The 22,640-nt window shown below is 44.5% G+C and overlaps 1 protein-coding gene across 6 annotated transcripts in view; it reads right to left on the reverse strand.

Annotated features, from left to right (window-relative positions):
* arfip2b (ADP-ribosylation factor interacting protein 2b) overlaps positions 1 to 20,845 on the reverse strand; it is a 65,637-nt gene extending 44,792 nt beyond the window's left edge. For 3 of the 6 annotated variants that reach the window (XM_071364979.1, XM_071364977.1, XM_071364976.1), the window contains exon 1: positions 20,571 to 20,845. The gene's annotated coding sequence lies outside the window, so the exon portion shown is untranslated. The remainder of the gene's footprint in view (positions 1 to 20,570) is intronic. The other 3 variants (XM_071364981.1, XM_071364980.1, XM_071364978.1) reach the window with 1 other exon arrangement.
* Positions 20,846 to 22,640: the final 1,795 nt, after the last annotated feature.

The raw sequence follows: 22,640 nt of genomic DNA on the forward strand, positions 1-22,640 counted from the left end.
AAAAAAAGTGGAAAATATCCTGATGAATTCTGGTTCTTTCCAATCCCGTTCATCTCTCTGCTCCGCCTGTCTGCCTCCCTTTCTAGTTGTCTATTTTTTGACTTGCGCTATCGCTAGTGAAGTGCAATATTGTATCAAATCAATCAACTGGATCCATGAAGATGTCTCCAGAGTAAAACCAGCCTGGTTTCCAGACGCTCAGAGTTTCCTGCTCCAGTGAGCTTGGCACAGACAGCTGGGTTTTTTTACAAAGAGAAAACTATTTCATGACGCGTTTCCACTGGATATATGGGATCATCAGATGATATTTTAGTCTTTTCACATCGAGGCTTGGTGATTATCGAGGGGGAATAGACCTACTGTGAGGAAGTATTAGGCTATCGTTCACAATGGATGTAAAACAAAAAAACAACACACTTCGTTGACTTACTGTGTGAGGTAAAGAAGAAAAAAATGACAGAAGTTTAGCTTATTACAAGCAGATATCAAACATCTTTGTGCACAGCAGGCCGGGTAGGCTACTTCTACGCTGCTCAGGCTCGTGCTCCCTCCCTCAACATTAACAAGACAGAGAAACCAAACCCATGCTTGTTTCTCACACAGAGCACTACAAACAAAAAGACAATGGGGGGGGAAAAAATGATGGACAACTCATAAATGATGGTTATAAAATAAACTCACAAGTGTATCAACGTCGCCACTCCGAGAATGACAACGGTAAATGACTGTAGGCCAAATTAGTAATGTAAAATGTATGTAAACAAATGACGGGGATTAACGGTACATTTACTACTGGTGACATATGTAATGGAGAACTGATCAAAATATAAAATAAAAAGTCAAACAATTCACATGAAACAATGAATGTGGAAGAATTGGCTAAGCCCACGCATTCTAGAGAGAGCAGAGCCCACGCATTCTAGAGAGAGCAGAGCCCACGCATTCTGGAGAGAGCAGAGCCCACGCATTCTGGAGAGAGCAGAGCCCACGCATTCTGGAGAGAGCAGAGCCCACGCATTCTGGAGAGAGCAGAGCAGAGCCCACACATTCTGGAGAGAGCAGAGCAGAGCCCACGCATTCTGGAGAGAGCAGAGCCCACGCATTCTGGAGAGACCAGAGCAGAGCCCACACATTCTGGAGAGAGCAGAGCAGAGCCCACGCATTCTGGAGAGAGCAGAGCCCACGCATTCTGGAGAGACCAGAGCAGAGCCCACACATTCTGGAGAGAGCAGAGCAGAGCCCACACATTCTGGAGAGAGCAGAGCAGAGCCCACGCATTCTGGAGAGACCAGAGCAGAGCCCACACATTCTGGAGAGAGCAGAGCAGAGCCCACACATTCTGGAGAGAGCAGAGCCCACACATTCTGGAGAGAGCAGAGCCCACACATTCTGGAGAGAGCAGAGCCCACGCATTCTGGAGAGACCAGAGCCCACGCATTCTGGAGAGAGCAGAGCCCACGCATTCTGGAGAGAGCAGAGCCCACGCATTCTGGAGAGAGCAGAGCCCACACATTCTGGAGAGAGCAGAGCAGAGCCCACGCATTCTGGAGAGACCAGAGCCCACACATTCTGGAGAGAGCAGAGCCCACACATTCTGGAGAGAGCAGAGCCCACGCATTCTGGAGAGAGCAGAGCCCACGCATTCTGGAGAGAGCAGAGCCCACGCATTCTGGAGAGAGCAGAGCAGAGACCACACATTCTGGAGAGAGCAGAGCCCACACATTCTGGAGAGAGCAGAGCCCACACATTCTGGAGAGAGCAGAGCAGAGCCCACACATTCTGGAGAGAGCAGAGCAGAGCCCACACATTCTGGAGAGAGCAGAGCAGAGCCCACGCATTCTGGAGAGAGCAGAGCCCACACATTCTGGAGAGAGCAGAGCCCACACATTCTGGAGAGAGCAGAGCCCACACATTCTGGAGAGAGCAGAGCCCACACATTCTGGAGAGAGCAGAGGCCACGCATTCTGGAGAGAGCAGAGCCCACGCATTCTGGAGAGAGCAGAGCCCACACATTCTAGAGAGAGCAGAGCCCACACATTCTGGAGAGAGCAGAGCCCACACATTCTGGAGAGAGCAGAGCCCAGCATTCTGGAGAGAGCAGAGCCCACGCATTCTGGAGAGAGCAGAGCAGAGCCCACACATTCTAGAGAGCAGAGCCCAGCATTCTGGAGAGAGCAGAGCCCACACATTCTGGAGAGAGCAGAGCCCACACATTCTGGAGAGAGCAGAGCCCACACATTCTGGAGAGAGCAGAGCCCACACATTCTGGAGAGAGCAGAGCCCACACATTCTGGAGAGAGCAGAGCCCACACATTCTGGAGAGAGCAGAGCCCACACATTCTGGAGAGAGCAGAGCCCACACATTCTGGAGAGAGCAGAGACCACACATTCTGGAGAGAGCAGAGCCCACACATTCTGGAGAGAGCAGAGCCCACGCATTCTGGAGAGAGCAGAGCCCACACATTCTGGAGAGAGCAGAGCCCACACATTCTGGAGAGCAGAGTCCACACATTCTGGAGAGCAGAGTCCACACATTCTGGAGAGCAGAGTCCACGCATTCTGGAGAGAGCAGAGCCCACACATTCTGGAGAGAGCAGAGCCCACGCATTCCCAGCATTCCCAGCATTCTGGAGAGAGCAGAGCCCAGCATTCTGGAGAGAGCAGAGCCCAGCATTCTGGAGAGACCAGAGCCCACGCATTCTGGAGAGAGCAGAGCCCAGCATTCTGGAGAGAGCAGAGCCCAGCATTCTGGAGAGAGCAGAGCCCAGCATTCTGGAGAGAGCAGAGCCCAGCATTCTGGAGAGAGCAGAGCCCACACATTCTGGAGAGAGCAGAGCCCAGCATTCTGGAGAGAGCAGAGCCCACACATTCTGGAGAGAGCAGAGCCCACACATTCTGGAGAGAGCAGAGCCCACACATTCTGGAGAGAGCAGAGCCCACACATTCTGGAGAGAGCAGAGCCCAGCATTCTGGAGAGAGCAGAGCCCAGCATTCTGGAGAGACCAGAGCCCACACATTCTGGAGAGAGCAGAGCCCAGCATTCTGGAGAGAGCAGAGCCCACACATTCTGGAGAGAGCAGAGCCCAGCATTCTGGAGAGAGCAGAGCCCACGCATTCTGGAGAGAGCAGAGCCCACACATTCTGGAGAGAGCAGAGCCCAGCATTCGGGAGAGAGCAGAGCCCACGCATTCTGGAGAGACCAGAGCCCACACATTCTGGAGAGAGCAGAGCCCAGCATTCTGGAGAGAGCAGAGCCCACGCATTCTGGAGAGAGCAGAGCCCACGCATTCTGGAGAGAGCAGAGCCCAGCATTCTGGAGAGAGCAGAGCCCAGCATTCTGGAGAGAGCAGAGCCCAGCATTCTGGAGAGAGCAGAGCCCAGCATTCTGGAGAGAGCAGAGCCCAGCATTCTGGAGAGAGCAGAGCCCAGCATTCTGGAGAGAGACGTGACTATAGCCTATATCTTCGCCACACCCCCCTCCCCTTCGTTCAACATTTTTTTAAATGATACTCCAGACACATTGTCTTCACATATTTCAGATGTTTTTCCACTGGACAGCCGCAACTCAATAAATCAACTAGGCCTTTTGCCACTGACCTCTCTCTCCTGTTCTATTGGTTTTCAGATCAACTTCCTTCCTCTCTCTCCTGTTCTATTGGTTTTCAGATCAACTTCCTTCCTCTCTCTCCTGTTCTATTGGTTTTCAGATCAACTTCCTTCCTCTCTCTCCTGTTCTATTGGTTTTCAGATCAACTTCCTTCCTCTCTCTCCTGTTCTATTGGTTTTCAGATCAACTTCCTTCCTCTCTCTCCTGTTCTATTGGTTTTCAGATCAACTTCCTTCCTCTCTCTCCTGTTCTATTGGTTTTCAGATCAACTTCCTTCCTCTTCCTCCTGTTCTATTGGTTTTCAGATCAACTTCCTTCCTCTTTCTCCTGTTCTATTGGTTTTTCAGATCAACTTCCTTCCTCTTCCTCCTGTTCTATTGGTTTTCAGATCAACTTCCTTCCTCTTTCTCCTGTTCTATTGGTTTTCAGATCAACTTCCTTCCTCTTCCTCCTGTTCTATTGGTTTTCAGATCAACGTTCTTCCTCTTTCTCCTGTTCTATTGGTTTTCAGATCAACTTCCTTCCTCTTTCTCCTGTTCTATTGGTTTTCAGATCAACTTCCTTCCTCTTTCTCCTGTTCTATTGGTTTTTCAGATCAACTTCCTTCCTCTTCCTCCTGTTCTATTGGTTTTCAGATCAACTTCCTTCCTCTTTCTCCTGTTCTATTGGTTTTCAGATCAACTTCCTTCCTCCTGTTCTATTGGTTTTCAGATCAACTTCCTTCCTCTTCCTCCTGTTCTATTGGTTTTCAGATCAACTTCCTTCCTCTTTCTCCAGTTCTATTGGTTTTCAGATCAACTTCCTTCCTCTTTCTCCTGTTCTATTGGTTTTCAGATCAACTTCCTTCCTCTTTCTCCTGTTCTATTGGTTTTCAGATCAACTTCCTTCCTCTTTCTCCTGTTCTATTGGTTTTCAGATCAACTTCCTTCCTCTTTCTCCTGTTCTATTGGTTTTCAGATCAACTTCCTTCCTCTTTCTCCTGTTCTATTGGTTTTCAGATCAACTTCCTTCCTCTTTCTCCTGTTCTATTGGTTTTCAGATCAGCTTCCTTCCTCTTCCTCCTGTTCTATTGGTTTTCAGATCAGCTTCCTTCCTCTTTCTCCTGTTCTATTGGTTTTCAGATCAGCTTCCTTCCTATTCCTCCTGTTCTATTGGTTTTCAGATCAACTTCCTTCCTCTTCCTCCTGTTCTATTGGTTTTCAGATCAGCTTCCTTCCTCTCTCTCCTGTTCTATTGGTTTTCAGATCAGCTTCCTTCCTCTTCCTCCTGTTCTATTGGTTTTCAGATCAACTTCCTTCCTCTTCCTCCTGTTCTATTGGTTTTCAGATCAACTTCCTTCCTCTTTCTCCTGTTCTATTGGTTTTCAGATCAGCTTCCTTCCTCTTTCTCCTGTTCTATTGGTTTTCAGATCAGCTTCCTTCCTCTTCCTCCTGTTCTATTGGTTTTCAGATCAACTTCCTTCCTCTTCCTCCTGTTCTATTGGTTTTCAGATCAGCTTCCTTCCTCTCTCTCCTGTTCTATTGGTTTTCAGATCAGCTTCCTTCCTCTTCCTCCTGTTCTATTGGTTTTCAGATCAACTTCCTTCCTCTTCCTCCTGTTCTATTGGTTTTCAGATCAACTTCCTTCCTCTTTCTCCTGTTCTATTGGTTTTCAGATCAGCTTCCTTCCTCTTCCTCCTGTTCTATTGGTTTTCAGATCAGCTTCCTTCCTCTTTCTCCTGTTCTATTGGTTTTCAGATCAGCTTCCTTCCTCTTCCTCCTGTTCTATTGGTTTTCAGATCAACTTCCTTCCTCTTCCTCCTGTTCTATTGGTTTTCAGATCAGCTTCCTTCCTCTCTCTCCTGTTCTATTGGTTTTCAGATCAGCTTCCTTCCTCTTCCTCCTGTTCTATTGGTTTTCAGATCAACTTCCTTCCTCTTCCTCCTGTTCTATTGGTTTTCAGATCAACTTCCTTCCTCTTTCTCCTGTTCTATTGGTTTTCAGATCAGCTTCCTTCCTCTTCCTCCTGTTCTATTGGTTTTCAGATCAACTTCCTTCCTCTTCCTCCTGTTCTATTGGTTTTCAGATCAACTTCCTTCCTCTTTCTCCTGTTCTATTGGTTTTCAGATCAGCTTCCTTCCTCTTCCTCCTGTTCTATTGGTTTTCAGATCAACTTCCTTCCTCTTTCTCCTGTTCTATTGGTTTTCAGATCAGCTTCCTTCTTCCGTTGGCCAGAAGACAAAATGGACAAGTCATATGAGCGACTCTTCCTAGTCGTTGCATCTTTAGATTCACCCGTTTATAAAAAGAGTCCCCCCCCCCCCTCCCCCTCTGTCGTATACGCTGGCGTTATGTCTATTTTTCCTTTTCTCCCCACGAATAACAGTTTGGTAAATGTTTCAAAATGACGTGTTACCGGCTGCTTTATTACAGGAGTTGAACGTTCTGTAAAAATGAATTAGCATCATCTAAAATGTGACGCCTGTCATTCTGAACACCGTAGGTGGACAACCCCTAATGGGTCACACCCCCCCCAATGCATATGTGTCTGGTAAATTCATCAAAAATGTCCGGTAAATTTAAATCTTCCCGGTCACGTTGTCCGGCGGCACATTTTCCTAACAGAAACCCTCACCCACACACACACCACAGCAGATGTAGACACACACCACTCAGAACACACATACACACCACTCAGCGCACACACACACACACACACACACCACTCAGCGCACACACACACACACACACCACTCAGCACACACACCACTCAGCGCACACACACACACACACACACACCACTCAGCACACACACACACACACACACCACTCAGCACACACACTCACACACACCACTCAGCGCACACACACACACCACTGAGAACGCACACACCACTCAGCACATTTAATTAGCCTACTGAGAACTAACATACACATAACTCAGCTAACACTAATGAATCCTCTATTACTGAATGCTGCTGAGATGAAGTGATATGTGGACCACAATGGAGAGGAGTCTTAATCTGACCTTGACATATAGCCTACTAATATATGTGGAATCACTTTTTAAAATACATCCATAGCCTGCAAATAGTGAATGGAGGTTACCTGGCGCTACTGTTTTAACATGCAGGTGGGCTACACCGGTTGGAAAGCGGATAAATGTGCTTAATTTTTAAGAATTTAGCAATAAATCTAGGAGGAGGAAGCCTGGAATCCACTTTTTAAAATAGTGGACGGTCAAAACTCTCGTTTTCACACAATGACTGGACTTATAAGCCGTTTCACTAGGTTCTGTAGTCTCTCCAAACATATACCAGGGGTCCTGCCACTATAGGCTACATTTAGAGTTATTGGGCCACTTTAGTTGTAATACAAACTTTAGCAAAACATATAGGCTTCTGGGCTAGGCTACGTGACGCTCGCGACTACGATTTGAAAGGAGTCGCCCGTAAACAAAAAAGGCACGAACGGTTTCTTGTTTCAGACGGTAAACGCTATGCATCATTCACAAGTTATAATACGTCATTCACAAGTTATAATACGTCATTCACAAGTTATAATACGTCATTCACAAGTTATAATACGTCATTCACAAGTTATAATAATCGGCACCCATTAGACTGTTCTCTATACTTTATTAAATAATGTGTGAAACTGAGGACTATTTCTGTCTGTAATAAAGCCCTTTTGTGGGGAAAAACTCATTCTGATTGGCTGGGCCTGGCTCCCCAGTGGGTGGGCCTGGCTCCCCAGTGGGTGGGCCTGGCTCCTCAGTGGCTGGGCCTGGCTCCCCAGTGGCTGGGCCTGGCTCCCCAGTGGCTGGGCCTGGCTCCCCAGTGGCTGGGCCTGGCTCCCCAGTGGGTGGGCCTGGCTCCCCAGTGGGTGGGCCTGGCTCCCCAGTGGGTGGGCCTGGCTCCCCAGTGGGTGGGCCTAAGCGCTCACAGGCCCACCCATGGCTGCACCCCGGGCCAAGTCATGTGAAATCTCCCGTTGGAAATTATCACATTCTTTAGGGGGGGGGGGGGGGGGGGTATAATCTAATCTTCCTGCTGCTCTAAATCCACAACAATGCTCAATTGCGCACCTACAGTAGCAAAAGCGCTGGCTAGCAGTGTTTCTGCGCTGGCTGGCAGAGTTTGCAAAACAAATGCCCACCAAAATGAATACAAATCATCGGATATCATCCTGCCAGGTAGGCCTTAAATTGAGAAGTTAGTTTGGGGAAAGCCTTTACTGTTTTGGCATCGAATTTGATCCGTTTTCTATTATAAAAACAAAATATATAAATGATTTTGAGAGTAAAAAACCCATCAGAAACCTATTTAGGATTTACCCCCCCCCAAAGAAATTTGCTGCCGACTGTTGAAAATCTAACAAAATAACACCCTTCGAAGTGGACACACTGAAGCCTTTGATTGTTTGCACAATGTTAATATGATATTGCCAAGTTAAAATGCTATGTGTGTATGGAGGGTAGATCACTGGCTCCTTGCTCAGCCCACAAATTAAAGATAAAATCATCCACTATGTCTGTCTCTCTACTGGCTGTGTAGGGCAGGACACCAACCTTCCTTGACATTACCAGTAATGTTACCAGGGGCCCCCGTTCAGTAGGCTACCCGGTAATGTTACCAGGGCCCCCCCCGTTCAGTAGGCTACCAGTAATGTTACCAGGAGCTTCCCGTTCAGTAAGCTACCCGGTAGCTTTAAACAAATGGTTAACGGTCCGGTCTGCAAGTAGCCCAGTTTTAGAACGATCCCCCACGATAACGCTTAATAAAATGGAAAAATGCGGCTTACAAGATAGAAAGCAAAAATATATATATCATTTTGGTATTTTGAATGGTAGGGCTAGAATCAAGACATTTTCTCTGAGGAAAGAGCTACATTGGACCTGTATATGAAATGGGAAGGTTAAGGGAGACTCTCTCTCCTTGCAGTGTAGGCCTAGGGCGGGAACCAACCCCTGCCCACTAATTACATAGCCTGGTTTATGACTCAACTGATGGCTTCAAAGAAAGAAAGACCAAGCAGTCAGACTGTAGTCAGTTCAGCCAGTGGACATATTGAGGAGCGGTTGGTTTTCATATTTAGTCATTGCTTCATTGCCGTCGGTCGGTTGGTCGGTTGGTTGGTTGGTCGGTTGGTTGCAGCCTGTGTGGTCATTTTAGTTGGATGACAATAGGATAAAAATGGTTATTACGCATTATAATGTAAGGACACAAAACACACACTGATGTATCCACTGTCGCGGACGGACGGACGGACGGACAGACGGACAGACGGACAGACGGACAGACGGACAGACGGACAGACAGACAGACAGACAGACAGACAGACAGACAGACAGACAGACAGACAGACAGACAGACAGACAGACAGACAGACAGACAGACAGACGCTGGTAAAAAGAGCAACGTGGCCAAGATCCAACCACTGATCCAGGCCAGGGGTGCATTCATTAGTAGGACACTGTTGCAAAACGTTTGCTTCCGTTTGGTTTCTAGTGAATACACCCCAGGCCTGCCTGACGACATTTGCATGTCTTATCATTTAAAACAGAACCTTTTATGATCTTTTCAAAACGGCCCGACAAAAAGTCCTACTTACTGTGGAATAAAAATCGACAGAAACAATTAGGCAATACAAAAGAGACACGGGGAGAGAGGGGGGGGGGGAGACAGAGAGTGAGAGAGAGAGAGAGGCTCTCTACATTAAAACAGAAGATAGATAGAGAGAGAGAGGCTCTCTACATTAAAACAGAAGATAGATAGAGAGAGAGAGGCTCTCTACATTAAAACAGAAGATAGATAGAGAGAGAGAGGCTCTCTACATTAAAACAGAAGATAGATACAGAGAGAGAGGCTCTCTACATTAAAACAGAAGATAGATACAGAGAGAGAGGCTCTCTACATTAAAACAGAAGATAGATAGAGAGAGAGAGGCTCTCTACATTAAAACAGAAGATAGATAGAGAGAGAGAGGCTCTCTACATTAAAACAGAAGATAGATACAGAGAGAGAGGCTCTCTACATTAAAACAGAAGATAGATACAGAGAGAGAGGCTCTCTACATTAAAACAGAAGATAGATAGAGAGAGAGAGGCTCTCTACATTAAAACAGAAACAGCCTAGTTGTGTCCTTTCAGCAAGGCTGTTTCTGTCCCGTCACTATGACAACCGCTAGGAACACTCCATGTCTCAGGAGGACTGATGTGCAGCTGATAAACAATCTCAATGGTAAACACTCGTTATTCCACTGTGCATGAGATTACCATCAATGGTGGGACAGAAAAACGACTGAATAGCCAAGTCCTTCTCTTTAACAGACGGGGCTGGGGTATGTAGTTATACGGTTTGAGCTTTAAAAAATACAAAATTACATTAATAAAAAAAGGGGCAAACTGCAGATGTTACCGACTTCAGATCAGCTGGTCTTTAAAGCACAGAGCAGTATGGAACCCCATCACTACCTATAACTGACTTCAGATCAGCTGGTCTTTAAAGCACAGAGCAGTATGGAACCCCATCACTAACTATAACTGACTTCAGATCAGCTGGTCTTTAAAGCACAGAGCAGTATGGAACCCCATCACTAACTATAACTGACTTCAGATCAGCTGGTCTTTAAAGCACAGAGCAGTATGGAACCCCATCACTAACTATAACTGACTTCAGATCAGCTGGTCTTTAAAGCACAGAGCAGTATGGAACCCCATCACTAACTATAACTGACTTCAGATCAGCTGGTCTTTAAAGCACAGAGCAGTATGGAACCCCATCACTAACTATAACTGACTTCAGATCAGCTGGTCTTTAAAGCACAGAGCAGTATGGAACCCCATCACTAACTATAACTGACTTCAGATCAGCTGGTCTTTAAAGCACAGAGCAGTATGGAACCCCATCACTAACTATAACTGACTTCAGATCAGCTGCCCCGAAATTAGCCGGTTTGCTGGCTAGCGTTGGTGTTTCAGCTGCCCACGTTTTGTGGTCATCAGCTATTCCTTTAGCTCGATAATCTACCGGCACTTTTGTGCAACGCGACTCGGACCGGAGCATTCCGGGACTTTTTTTCTCTCAGTTTCCCCGGATTCCAGCCGCAGGCTCTGGACACTTGCACCTTGATTTCGCAGCTAGCTAGCTGCAAACCGTGTGACTATTGGCTTACGTCGACCCCGGAGCAAACTCAAATCATTCTGGAGCTAGCCAGCTGAGGAGTTCCATCACCATCCGGACCCGTTTCTTTTGTTGCTGCTGCAGATACGGAACCCCACCGGGCCTTCACGACTGACTGCCGCGACTGACTGCCGACGTTATCTGCCCGAGGGATTTATCCAACTGGCACCTCCGTCCCGACGTTACCTGAACGCTCATCTGAGGCCCGCTAATCGTTAGCTGTCTTATCGGCTGCTATCTGAACAAGTATATCGGACAACTATTATTATTATTATTATTTATTTTATTTTTTTCCTTGGGTCACTATATCTATTTTGCCAATTTGGATTGATCCCCTCTACCACACGGAACCCCACTACACGGAACCCCACTAACCTACTGACGGAAACGCACGAGGTATCTACAAACAGACCTCCATCCTATGCTGCTACCGATAGCCATATACCCGGCCAGCTGTCTGGATCGCCACGACCCCAACCAACCTCTACTCACTGGACCCTTATTGATCACTCGATTAGCATGCCTCTCCTTAATGTAAATATGCCTTGTCCATTGCTGTTCTGGTTAGTGTTTATTGGCTTATTTCACTGTAGAGATTCTAGCCCTGCTCTCTATACCATATCCAACCTCTCAGTTCCACCACCCACATATGCGATGACATCACCTGGTTTCAATGATGTTTCTAGAGACAATATCTCTCTCATCATCACTCAATACCTAGGTTTACCTCCACTGTATTCACATCCTACCATACCTTTGTCTGTACATTATTCCTTTAAACTATTTTATCGCCCCCAGAAACCTCCTTTTACTCTCTGCTCTAGTAGCTCTAGGCGACCAATTCTCATAGCTTTTAGCCGTACCCTTATCCTACTCCTCCTCTGTTCCTCTGGTGATGTAGAGGTGAATCCAGGCCCTGCAGTACCTGGCTCCACTCCTATTCCCCAGGCGCTCTCTTTTGATGACTTCTGTAACCGTAATAGCCTTGGCTTCATGCATGTTAACATTAGAAGCCTCCTCCCTAAGTTTGTTTTGTTCACTGCTTTAGCACACTCTGCCAACCCGGATGTTTTAGCCGTGTCTGAATCCTGGCTTAGAAAGACCACCAAAAATTCAGACATTTTCATCCCCAATTACAAGATTTTCAGACAAGATAGAACGGCCAAAGGGGGCGGTGTTGCAATCTACTGCAAAGACTGCCTGCAGAGTTCTGTTATACTATCCAGGTCTGTTCCCAAACAATTTGAACTTCTACTTTTAAAAATCCACCTCTCTAAAAACAAGTCTCTCACCGTTGCCGCCTGCTATAGACCACCCTCTGCCCCCAGCTGTGCTCTGGACACTATATGTGAACTGATTGCCCCCCATCTATCTTCAGAGCTCGTGCTGCTAGGCGACCTAAATTTGAACATGCTCAACACCCCAGCCACCCTACAATCTAAGCTTGATGCCCTCAATCTCACACAAATTATCAATGAACCTACCAGGTACCACCCCAATTCCGTAAACACGGGTACCCTCATAGATATCATCCTAACAAACTTGCCCTCCAAATACACCTCTGCTGCTTTCAACCAAGATCTCAGCGATCACTGCCTCATTGCCTGCATCCGTAATGGGTCAGCGGTCAAACGACCTCCACTCATCACTGTCAAACGCTCCCTGAAACACTTCAGCGAGCAGGCCTTTCTAATCGACCTGGCCGGGGTATCCTGGAAGGATATTGATCTCATCCCGTCAGTAGAGGATGCCTGGTCATTTTTTTAAAATGCCTTCCTCACCATCTTGAATAAGCATGCCCCATTCAAGAAATTTAGAACCAGGAACAGATATAGCCCTTGGTTCTCTCCTGACCTGACTGCCCTTGACCAGCACAAAAACATCCTATGGCGTTCTGCATTAGCATCGAACAGCCCCCGTGATATGCAACTTTTCAGGGAAGCCAGAAACCAATATACACAGGCAGTTAGAACAGCCAAGGCTAGCTTTTTCAAGCAGAAATTTGCTTCCTGCAACACAAATTCAAAAAAGTTCTGGGACACCGTAAAGTCCATGGAGAATAAGAACACCTCCTCCCAGCTTCCAACCGCTCTGAAGATAGGAAACACTGTCACCACCGACAAATCCACTATAATTGAGAATTTCAATAAGCATTTTTCTACGGCTGGTCATGCTTTCCACCTGGCTACCCCTACCCCGGACAACAGCACTGCCCTCCCCTCTGCTACTCGCCCAAGCCTTCCCCATTTCTCTTTCTCCCAAATACAGTCAGCTGATGTTCTAAATGAGCTGCAAAATCTGGACCCTTACAAATCAGCCGGGCTAGATAATCTGGACCCTTTCTTTCTAAAACTATCTGCTGAAATTGTTGCCACCCCTATTACTAGCCTCTTCAACCTCTCTTTCGTGTCGTCTGAGATCCCCAAAGATTGGAAAGCAGCTGCGGTTATCCCCCTCTTCAAAGGGGGGGACACCCTTGACCCTAACTGCTACAGACCTATATCTATCCTACCCTGCCTTTCTAAGGTCTTCGAAAGCCAAGTCAACAAACAGATTACCGACCATTTCGAATCCCACCACACCTTCTCCGCTATGCAATCTGGTTTCAGAGCTGGTCATGGGTGCACCTCAGCCACGCTCAAGGTCATAAACGATATCGTAACCGCCATCGATAGGAAACAATACTGTGCAGCCGTATTCATTGACCTGGCCAAGGCTTTTGACTCTGTCAATCACCACATCCTCATTGGCAGACTCGACAGCCTTGGTTTCTCTAATGATTGCCTCGCCTGGTTCACCAACTACTTCTCTGATCGAGTTCAGTGTGTCAAATCGGAGGGTCTGTTGTCCGGGCCTCTGGCAGTCTCTATGGGGGTGCCACAGGGTTCAATTCTTGGACCGACTCTCTTCTCTGTTTACATCAATGATGTCGCTCTTGCTGCTGGTGATTCTCTGATCCACCTCTACGCAGACGACACTATTCTGTATACTTCTGGCCCTTCTTTTGACACTGTGTTAACAACCCTCCAGGCGAGCTTCAATGCCATACAACTCTCCTTCCGTGGCCTCCAACTGCTCTTAAATACAAGTAAAACCAAATGCATGCTCTTCAACCGATCGCTGCCTGCTCCTGCCCTCCTGTCCAACATCACTACTTTGGACGGCTCTGACTTAGAATATGTGGACAACTACAAATACCTAGGTGTCTGGTTAGACTGTAAACTCTCCTTCCAGACTCACATCAAACATCTCCAATCCAAAGTCAAATCTAGAATTGGCTTCCTATTCCGCAACAAAGCATCCTTTACTCATGCTGCCAAACATACCCTTGTAAAACTGACCATCCTACCAATCCTCGACTTCGGTGATGTCATTTACAAAATAGCCTCCAAAACCCTACTCAATAAATTGGATGCAGTCTATCACAGTGCCATCCGTTTTGTCACCAAAGCCCCATATACTACCCACCACTGCGACCTGTACACTCTCGTTGGCTGGCCCTCGCTTCATACTCGTCGCCAAACCCACTGGTTCCAGGTCATCTACAAGACCCTGCTAGGTAAAGTCCCCCCTTATCTCAGCTCGCTGGTCACCATAGCAGCACCTACCTGTAGCACGCGCTCCAGCAGGTATATCTCTCTAGTCACCCCCAAAACCAATTCTTCCTTTGGACGCCTCTCCTTCCAGTTCTCTGCTGCCAATGACTGGAACGAACTACAAAAATCTCTGAAACTGGAAACACCTATCTCCCTCACTAGCTTTAAGCACCAGCTGTCAGAGCAGCTCATAGATTACTGCACCTGTACATAACCCATCTACAATTTAGCCCAAACAACTACCTCTTTACCTACTGTATTTATTTATTAATTTATTTTGCTCCTTTGCACCCCATTATTTCTGTCTCTACTTTGCACTTTCTTCCACTGCAAACCAACCATTCCAGTGTTTTTTTAGTTTTTATTTTACTTGCTGTGTTGTACTCACTTCGCCTCCATGGCCTTTTATATTTTTATTTATTTATACATATATTTGTTTGCCTTCACCTCCCTTATCTCACCTCACTTGCTCACATTGTATATAGACTTATTTTCTTTCACTGTATTATTGACTATATGTTTGTTTTACTCCATGTGTAACTATGTGTTGTTGTATGTGTCGAACTGCTTTGCTTTATCTTGGCCAGGTCGCAATTGTAAATGAGAACGTGTTCTCAATTTGCCTACCTGGTTAAATAAAGGTTAAATAAAAATAAATAAAAATAAATAAAAGCACAGAGCAGTATGGAACCCCATCACTAACTATAACTGACTTCAGATCAGCTGGTCTTTAAAGCACAGAGCAGTATGGAACCCCATCACTAACTATAACTGACTTCAGATCAGCTGGTCTTTAAAGCACAGAGCAGTATGGAACGCCCATCACTAACTATAACTGACTTCAGATCAGCTGGTCTTTAAAGCACAGAGCAGTATGGAACCCCATCACTAACTATAACTGACTTCAGATCAGCTGGTCTTTAAAGCACAGAGCAGTATGGAACCCCCATCACTAACTATAACTGACTTCAGATCAGCTGGTCTTTAAAGCACAGAGCAGTATGGAACCCCCATCACTAACTATAACTGACTTCAGATCAGCTGGTCTTTAAAGCACAGAGCAGTATAGAACCCCCATCACTAACTATAACTGTCTTCAGATCAGCTGGTCTTTAAAGCACAGAGCAGTATGGAACCCCATCACTAACTATAACTGACTTCAGATCAGCTGGTCTTTAAAGCACAGAGCAGTATGGAACCCCATCACTAACTATAACTGACTTCAGATCAGCTGGTCTTTAAAAGAGGCAATATGCAGTTGCTACATCTATTTTTGGACTTAAATAAATGAATGATATGTACCCATTGATTTTTGAAGAATATAACTTATAAATGCCTCATGAGCTTAGTTCCACTGTCATTTAACATCAGAACCCAAAATATAAAACTTGTTTTACTCCATTGTTTGTAAAACAAATAAAATGTAAAACAATATATAGCCTCAAAACATGGTTAAAACTACACAATTTGAGATCATTGATTGGTCAGTCCTTGAACCCATAGCTTTGTCTACGAATTTGAGAGTGGTTACATTTCTCCAGCTTTTTACCGAACCAGGGGCGGGGAGTCCCGCTTTGTTATAGTTTCAACTGCTGATTGACACTTTAAGAAAACTACTTGTGATTAAGAGAGATATGAGAGAGAGGCTTCCCACAAACCACATATTTTGTAGCCCATTGATTTAGACAGGCTACACCGAGGCATCATTGTAATGCTTCGCAAGGAAAATGGAACAATCAAAATCATTTGTCATTGGTCGCTACAGGTAACTACCAACATAAAGGGTCTTAATTAGGGTGTTGGACCACCACGAGCCACCAGAACAGCTTCAATGCACCCTGGTATAGATTCTACAAGTGTCTGGAACTCTATTGGAGGGATGTGACACCGTTCTTCCACGAGAAATTCCATCATTTGGTGTTTTGTTGATGGTGACAGAATACAGTCTTAGGTGCTGCTACAGAATCTACCGTAGGTGTTCAATTGGGTTGAGATCTGGTGACTTGACTCTTTCAAAGTCACCGAGATCTCTTCTTGTAGCCATGGTAGCAAAAATAATGAGCAACTGGGCATTTTTTTTATATATATATATATAACCCTAAGCATGATGGGATTTTAACTGCTTAATTAACTCAGGAACTAAACCTGTGTGGAAGCACCTGCTTTCAATATACTTTGTATCATTTACTTAAGTGTTTTGTTTATTTTGGCAGTTACCTGTAGTTAGTGATGCAGTCGTACAGGGCCTCACATTAACGCTTGTCCTCGTCTGGAACAAGCTGTTTTTGTTTTGTTTTTAAATAGTAGGACAACAGGAAGAGATTTCATTTGTCTGAATGGATGCAGTAAAAAAATATATATTCGTTTTTTAAATCACAATTTCAATCAATTACTCTGATCAGAGTTGGATCAGAAAGGCCAACACAGAAATAATATTAAGATGTATTTGTCATGTAGATAAATAAGTCTCCATGTCATAGTGTAGGTGACAGCCTCCATGTCATAGTGTAGGTGACAGCCTCCATGTCATAGTGTAGGTGACAGCCTCCATGTCATAGTGTAGGTGACAGCCTCCATGTCATAGTGTAGGTGACAGCCTCCATGTCATAGTGTAGGTGACAGCCTCCATGTCATAGTGTAGGTGACAGCCTCCATGTCATAGTGTAGGTGACAGCCTCCATGTCATAGTGTAGGTGACAGCCTCCATGTCATAGTGTAGGTGACAGCCTCCATGTCATAGTGTAGGTGATATGCACAATGTTACAGCCTCCATGTCATAGTGTAGGTGACAGCCTCCATGTCATAGTGTAGGTGACAGCCTCCATGTCATAGTGTAGGTGATATGCACAATGTTACAGCCTCCATGTCATAGTGTAGGTGACAGCCTCCATGTCATAGTGTTGGTGACAGTCTCCATGTCATAAAATGCTAATTAGCATCAATGTACAAATCCCTGCGAGCTCCTGCACGTCATCTCTAGCAGACACCTTTGCTAACAGGTGTCGTGTCAATTGTCGTGTCAATTGATTCATCACTACATTAAGCTAGCAGATAGTTAATCCAGCGAGTTTTACCTTTGCCTCGATTCGGCAGTCTCGTTCAGGTCATCCTGAAATTTGTAGTTCTTTATGATAGCCACATTAGCAGCTAATTAGCATTTCATCATTGAGAGGGTAAATACAGGCGAATAGATTGATAAAAGTCACCTTGTCGTAGAGAGATTTACACAGTTATCAAAACGTCACACCAGGGTAAGCCTACACCAAACACAGACCTTATTGTAAGTGTTTCTAAAATAACCTATGGGTAAAATACGGCTTAGTCATTCTGACTGGCTGGGCCTGGCTCCCAAGGGGTGGGCCCATGCCCTCCCATGGCTGCGTCCCTGCCAAGTAATGTGAACTCAATAGATAAGGGTCTATGTTTTGTTCATTTTAGGGATACACGATATATAGGGGAATCGGACGATATTAGCTAAAAAAAAGCCAACATCGGTATCGGCCGATGTCTAGTTTAACGTCGATGTGCAAAAACCGATGTCAAAGCTGACGTGCATACTTATATAACGTAGGTACATGACGTAATGACGCCACGTAAAATGTTAAAGCTGTACAACAACAAAAAATTATCTGCAAACACCGGCCACGAACGACGTGTTTACAATACTGCGTTGGTAATAAAGCATCATTTGTTTGACTGCAACTTCTAGGGTAGCTAGCTTTAGTGTTGTGAAGCTAGCCACACTAAGGATTAGGCACAATAGTGGAATTTGCAGTTTGACTTCAAAAAGAAAAAGTGTCATTGACAATGATGCAAATGAATAAAAATAGTAGAATTATGCCATACCTTTATTTTGAAGGCTAACCCACATAGTCCAGTATTGTGGCTAGCTTCACATACAACCAGCCTGAAAACCAGCCTGAAAACAATGACCAGTAGAAACTGCAGTCATTTTCATTATTCTTAGCAGTGATTTAGGAATCCTTGTGAGTAAGTATTAGCTAGGTTGCCACTTGTTGTTCGCCTATTGAAATTGAACTTCAGTTCTTGAAAATAAATACCTAGCCAGCTACTTAAACCGGTTGCCCAAAACTAACGTTATAAAAGAGCCAGCTAGCTTCATCTGGCTAGCGAGGCTCGACCTGACCGGGTTGTGTGTTGTGAAGCTAGCCACACTAAGGATTAGGCACAATAGTGGAATTTGCAGTTTGACTTCAAAAAGAAAAGTGTCATTGACAATGATGCAAATGAATAAAAATAGTAGAATACGCCATACCTTTATTTTGAAGGCTAACCACATAGTACAGTATTGTGGCTAGCTTCACATAGATGGGTCCGACCACCATTAATCAAATAAGAACTGTCTTATTAATTAGGGTTATTTTAGATGACACCTAGCTATATAGTTAGCTAGCTAACTATAGCTACTGAAATAGATGTCATTTTGCTATGTTTTTGGAGAAGAACATTGTTTGCATCCATGAGCTAGCTAGCTTTTATTTATAACCAGCACTGTAGGTGTGCGAGACAATTTTACCAGCATCATAGCATATGTGTCGATGAATCGTTGTGACATTTAAAATACGAGTGACATAATAACTACGGACAAGATGTGACGTGCAGTCATATTCAGGTCCTGATTGGTCAACAAGCTTATTTGACGTGTATCTTTTTTGACACGCCAAGATCCAAACGGCATTCCATAGCAAAGACCCAAACGTCATTCCATAGGGATCCTGGTTGAGAATGAAACGACTGAACAAATGAACAACGAAAGTGAAAGAAAAAGGTTTTGATTATGTTTTACTGGCAATGGGGACATGCGTAAATTATTTAATATTTAACTAGGCAAGAAAAAATTATTATTTACAATAGACGGCCTGCCCCGGACGACGTTGGGCCAATTGTGCGCCGCCCTATGGGACTCCCAATCATGGCTGGATGTGATATCACCGCTGTGATACAGCCTGGAATGGAACCAGGGTGTCTGTAGTGACGCCTTCAGCACTGAGATGCAGTGCCTTAGACCGCTGCGTCCATGTGTGTGTGTTAACTATTTAACTGTACTAGAATGCTTTAATTAAAGGCCGCTAAAATTTTAAACATCAGTAGTGTTTTTTTTGGCAAGGAAAATATCGATGTCTGACAAAAATGTCATATCGGTGCATCACTAGTTAATATTTATGTTCAGTATCTATGGGTCAGTTCAGCACAAAGGTCAAGGTCATTTATATTGGATATTTGGTTCTCTCGTCGGTAGATATTGAACCAAGTATGCCATGACAATGAAAACGTTATTCTGAATTAGGGGAGGATGGAGAACAACCAACACATTGAGTGTGAATTTAGAATTTTCTTTTTATTTGGGTTTCAATATTTAAAAACTCTAATTCACAGACAAAAAGCGTTGATTGTTCTCCAACCTCCCCTGATTCATTGAAAACGCATGCTTGGTTCAATAGCTATTGACGAGAGAACCCGAATATCCAATGTAAAACTAACTTTACCTTGGTGCTGAACCAAACCACATACCTACTGGCTCTCTAAAAACTCGGGTAAACAATGGTTTCCTGTGGATATTTTGTCTCAAATTTCGAACAGCTAAAATACCAATCACACAGACAACCTGTAGAGTAATTTTGAATGTAATTTATTCAACATTATGGCTTGTAATGATCATTTACACGATTTTGCAGCCATTCGTTTCAGGCTGTATTTACACCAATTAATTGCGTGTTTGAGCCTGATTAAATCAGTCTAAACTGGCACCAGTAAGACAGGCAGGTGCGGCGCAGGTGAATTTCAACAGGTAACGTTTGCAGCGGGTGACTTGCAGACTACAGACTGGCCGATTCTAGCGTATTACCTGCAAATAAAGCTTCCTACAAATTATTTAGCTAGCTATAAAGCTCATGAAATAAAATGTCTAAGGAAATGAGCTAGCTACCAAAGACATCTGACATCTCGAAAATTCAGTTGCGTCGCAGGCTATAACGTCGTTGAAGTCAATGAATAACCAAGGTCCGGTTTGGAAACAGGTCGGTAAAATGGCCTGGATAACTAGTTAGCTACCCAGCTAACGTTACCTAAGTGTTAGCCCAGATCAGCATCTATACACAGCTCTCTTGACAAGCCAGCTAACTAGCTACTTTCAAATGTGTCCAAACCAAGGGGGTCCGAAAACAGAGGGTGTAATGGCTCTTACCTGTTGGAGCTTTGTCTTGAATGAGCTATTCGGTAAGCTAGCTAACTGGCTAACGTCAGTGCTATCCAGTTCATGCAAGGATTCGTCGATAGGCGTGTCGGTCAGTCCTGGAAAATGACACGATCGAATGAATTTATGAACCGATGACAGATTCAGTCTGATTTCAGTGTTGTCTTATGACATGGCTGATCACTCTCCGGCGTGTTGTTTGTACAGAGATCCCAGCCCCGCTTTTCCAGGCTAGGAATGCCTCCCGGAACTGACGACATTTCAGCACCTTTTTTTTCTGGACAGCGTGGTGCGCGTTCACGGACTACTATGTGCGTGCACTTCGATTATTCCGAGAATGAACAGCCAGGGGCACTCTAGTTCGTGTTTGAGGGAACTGAAACTAACACATCTAATTCAAACATGAGAGGAGATGACTGATTGTTGGCTACAGTATACAGAGACAGACACAAAGAAACAAGCACACAACAGAGACACATTAGACAGGCAGCCCAATTCTGATCTTTTTTTTTTTTTTTACGAATCAGATCAGCTCTGAAAAAGATCTGATGTGAAACGTTCTGTTGTGATTGGTCAAAAGACCAAGTGGGGGGAAAAAAAATCCGAATTGAGCTCCCTGTCTAGACACAGAAAGGCAGACAGAAATACACACAAGAGAGTAGGGTACATGTATACTTTTGGTCAGCGGGTGTCAGTGTTACTCTAGAAATCAGGCAGTAGGCTTTCATAGCCATAAATGACCGTTATCTCTCTCTCTCTTTTTCTCTCTGTGTGTCTGATGGAGTCCATTAATAAAATGTTTTGTTATTCTTAAAATCAGTGGATAACATTGAAATGGATACAGTTAAAACTGAAACAGGGTGACTAATCCTGCTACTTCATCCAAGTCCAGTGGGGTAAATCTGCCATGCCAACTCACCTGGGTAGAGTGTGATTATAAAAATGAAATCCAAACATCAGATAGGATCACTAATATCCTCTAAATGTCATGATTTGCTGATGTGTGCTTTCAGAGTGTTTTTTGGGCAGTGGTTGATTTGACCGCAACCATGACTAGCCCTCTGACTATGGTCGCCCTCTCACGGTCCTTACGCTAAGGAAAGTGATTCAGGCTTAAGTCAAAACAGACCCTGAAGATGATTGGTTGGAAAAACAGGAAGTGCTGAATCATCTGGATCCTTGATGACACCTGGGGCCTTTTCTCAATTGGAATGCTCAACTCCTGAGTCCTTTTTCCTCAAACCTCTCTGTGCTCCTTTTTTTTTAAAAGGTCAAAGGTAATCTAGGAGAGGGAAAGTGGAAGAAAATGCACTTGTATGAAATGAGACTGTCCTCCACTAAATTACATTTACAGGGTGGAATCTCAAAATAAAGTGATAAAAAAAAACGAATGTAGTTAGTTGTGCAAGACATTTTATAGATAAAATAATAAGTAGGATATATATTTTTTTCTTACATGCATGGTTTTCTCCTCCGACAGTAAAACCACTCTTAGAGAGAAAAAAAGGTTCCTTTATAGATCTGAAAAGGGTTCTATCGCTTGCTTCATATATAGAACCCTTTTATAGAGTTCTCTGATTAGAACCATAGCGGTTCTTCTTCACTGAACCCAAATGATTGCATATGGAACCCTGCCTGGTGCCATTTATGATTGATTAAATAGTCATATTTTTTTTTACAAAGAATATCATTTAACAAACTGTAGTAACCTGGTATATTTATGTTTACCAATAGATGGCAGTATTGACTCAAGACGGGGGTTTGCTTTCCGCTATCCGTAGCTATTTCCTAGGTCTGCCTATTTAACTAGGATTAAGAAAGCTTCAGGTAGTTTAAGCCAGGTGCATAAGATAATGTAAATCTAAGTTACAATTAAATACTAAACCGTATGTAAGTCTCATGAGTCGTAATTATAAGAAGCCTTTAAGGATACTACATATTTGGCGATGAGGATAACTATGGAGGGAATTGATCACTGTGATTGGAGTTGCTGATGTTCAAGTGGAATATCAAGGACAAAAGAAAAATCTGCCTCTCTTAGTAGTGGAAGGTACTGGCCCC

Source organism: Salvelinus alpinus, chromosome 24, assembly GCF_045679555.1.
Source record: "Salvelinus alpinus chromosome 24, SLU_Salpinus.1, whole genome shotgun sequence".
Taxonomy (NCBI): domain Eukaryota; kingdom Metazoa; phylum Chordata; class Actinopteri; order Salmoniformes; family Salmonidae; genus Salvelinus; species Salvelinus alpinus.